Source organism: Sturnira hondurensis, unplaced genomic scaffold, assembly GCF_014824575.4.
Source record: "Sturnira hondurensis isolate 20B ecotype Veracruz unplaced genomic scaffold, ASM1482457v3 Scaffold0006413, whole genome shotgun sequence".
Lineage (NCBI taxonomy): Eukaryota > Metazoa > Chordata > Mammalia > Chiroptera > Phyllostomidae > Sturnira > Sturnira hondurensis.
This window is the reverse complement of record NW_028079044.1, coordinates 38,070,929-38,073,996: the sequence shown is the minus strand read 5'-3', so window position 1 is coordinate 38,073,996 and position 3,068 is coordinate 38,070,929.

Here is a 3,068-nt window from a genome sequence, read left to right as displayed (position 1 = left end):
ACACACTTTTCTCTACCTCTCCCTCTGGTTCCTATCCTCAGCATGACCCCATGGAGCCAGTGGCCATGGCTTTTGCCTTTCAGTCACCCTGGTGACCAGCGTGGCTTTCGGCATCAGATGGTAAATGACTGTAATATTAAATTCTGTGCTCTTGAAAATCTCTGAGCTCTAGACAAGAATACAATAGCACTTGACAAGAGTTATATGGGAGGAGAAATGGAGAAGAAATTGGTTTTCTCCAAATTGGTCTTCCTTTCAGGTTTCTTCTTGATACTCCAAAAAACGAACTACAGGGAATTTTCATAATAAGAGCCTCCTCCTCCCCCCAGCACCCTCCTCTCCTGGTTGACCATTTCTCTACAAAGAATGTCCCCAAGCAGCGTTGTGCTACATAGAGCCTTCTCAGGGTCCCATTAGTCAGGGCCTGCCTGCTTAGCACACACCATGGATAATTTCAGTGTGTGACCTAGAGTTTATTTGCACTTCGGGATCAGAAAATAAACAGTTAAGAGATATTTGCCCTTAAAAACATGTAAGGGAATTAACTGCTGGTTTCAGATGTTATCTGCCGAGTTGGAGCCCCAAACACACTTTATACCTGAGCTAAGTCTCTGGAACAGGGATTTGGTAATTAATGCGTTGACCCGATGTTATCTCTGGTGAAATGTATTCAGACCCAGCTCTCTGGGCAGAGAGAACTCACAGAGCTCAGAGGAAGGTAAGTCCACAGAAGCAGTGGAAAGTTTAGGAACGCGCGTTCCTGTAGGCTCGTCTCGTGTCCAGGCCCTCTGCTGCATGAAGTGCTTGTAAGGAGCAGTTTCCTTTATTTTATGTTTTCCTCTTTGAGCCTGCACTGCTTTTAAAAATCTTAATCTGAAAATTATACCATTCAAAATAGAATTCAGAAATCTGTTCACCAAAACAGCAACAGAGAGCTGTGACTGATGAAAAGCCCAGAGGCCTATGGTTCGGCTGCAAAATTTAATTCCAGTCTTTTATTTTTGTTTTTTTGTTTTTTATAACTTGTGTTTTTGCTTCTTTTCCTTTCTCGTAGCTGCCTCCCACCCCCCCCCCAAAAAAAAACCCTAAATTATATCTTAGGCTTTTGAAATAGCTTCAAAGGCAAAGCCTGCTTTTTAAAAAATAACTCCATCCCCTCTGAAGGTAGGGTGTTGGGGTTTATTTCAGGGTTTGAGGTAGGACGCACCTCCAGACCGCGATGTGGGGAGATGTCCAACAACCCTGGCAATTCCGTCCCTCCCTCCATTTGTTCTTCCACAGATGTCCACTGCGACCGTGTCCTCTTCTTCCCCCTCCCTTCCAGAAGAACCTGTGCCACTTTTATTCAAAAGGACCCGTGGCCCTCCAGCCACAGCATGGTGTCCCCTGCCTCTGCCTTAGTATTTTTACTCTCAATGGACATCTCTGTGACAGACACTTGCCTGGCCCCCCCGGGGACTGCCAAACAGGTTGGCACACTCCTGCCTTCCTCCCTGCCCCTCAGTGCTCTCCTGCTTTGCTGGTGCCGCTAGACTCTTTGTGAGCCAGGCCAGCAGAAGCCCCCCCCACCGCCGGCACAGCAGGCCTGGCAGCTGCCCGCAGGCGCTGAAGAGGAGCCCGTCATACACTGAGTGTCTTGGCAGTCATTTCACACGGAGGGAAGAAGAAGGACAATCGTCAGCTTCCAAAAGAGACTGTCCAAACAAACAAATAAACAAACAAAAAATGCCCAATACGACGCAAATGAAAGAAAACACACACCCAGAAAGACGTGAAGTGAAAATGGAGAATGCTGTCCCGTGGGGCTTTCCCCAGCTACGTCCCGGAGAGCTGATGGGTTGGCTGGGTGTTTTCAGATGCCTGTGGTCTGAGCATACGCCCTGCTCTGCACCAGGAGGGGCCTGGAAAAACGCGGTCATGGTGTAGGCCTCCGACTTATTTCCTGATAAAATAACTCTCGCTCTCCAAGGCTGAGAGCGCCATCCTAGCTTCAAGGGAACTGGTATTTAGTCCTGTCCACAGAGTCTGCAAATGAGGTCATTCCGTCTGTGGCCCCGCTGTCCCAGCCCCCGCCACCGCCCACCGCGCCACCCATCCACTGCGCCAGCGTGCAGTGCAGTGTTTCCTTCTCCGTGTGGCCCGGGCAGTGCCAAATGTCGACGTGGAGGAAGGTCACATAGGCAACTTACAGAAGTTCATTAGGGGCAGGAATTAGCTGTCATTTGGCGCCAACGACAACAGCAGCAACAACAAAAACCCTTGTTTGACTCCGAAAATGGCAGATTTGATCCAGCATCTCTTTCCTGCCTGGCTCCCTACCCATTTTCCTTTTTTCTACTCAACCTTTCCCATCTGACTGGAAGCCTGTCTGGAATGTTCTCAAAGCCTTGAAAGAGGATCTGAACTGGCTGGAGCTCACAGCCCATCCTTATCTCTCTTGTCATGTCAGCGGCCTTCTTTAAACGAGGGCTACTTACTTTCTCATTTTAGGTACCTTCCCATCTCACGGAGGGGTAGAAGTGAAAACTACACCAGGGCCATGAAGACAGGAGGGGAGGTTGTTACTTTTTATCACTGTGTAGTATTCCATGGCTTGATGATACCATGTTTTATTTGCACTTTCTACTTTTTATGGACATTTGGATTGTTTTGGCTCTTATAAACCTAGCAGCTATGAACATCCTTGCACACGAGTGAATTTTGGTGGAGATAACTCATTTCTGTAGGGACACCCAGGGAAAAGGGTTGCTGGGTCAAAGGCCCTAGGCGTGATTAGCTGCAGTAGGTCCTACAAAACATTTTGCAAAGCGGATGATATATGAACCCTCATTCCCATCCGCAGCGTAAGAGGGCTCTAGTTGCTCTACATTCTTTGTATGGCCGTTGTGGGGCGTGTGTTGTCATATCTCATTGTGGTCTTAAGGAGTTCTTCCTTTTTCCTTTTCCTCTTCCTTTTCCTTTTCTTTTTCTGGTGACTGATCAGGTTGCGAACCTTTTGATATGTTCGTTAGCTATTTGGGTATTCTGTGAAATGTTTGGTCACGCTTTTTAGGCCTTTTATCTTTTTA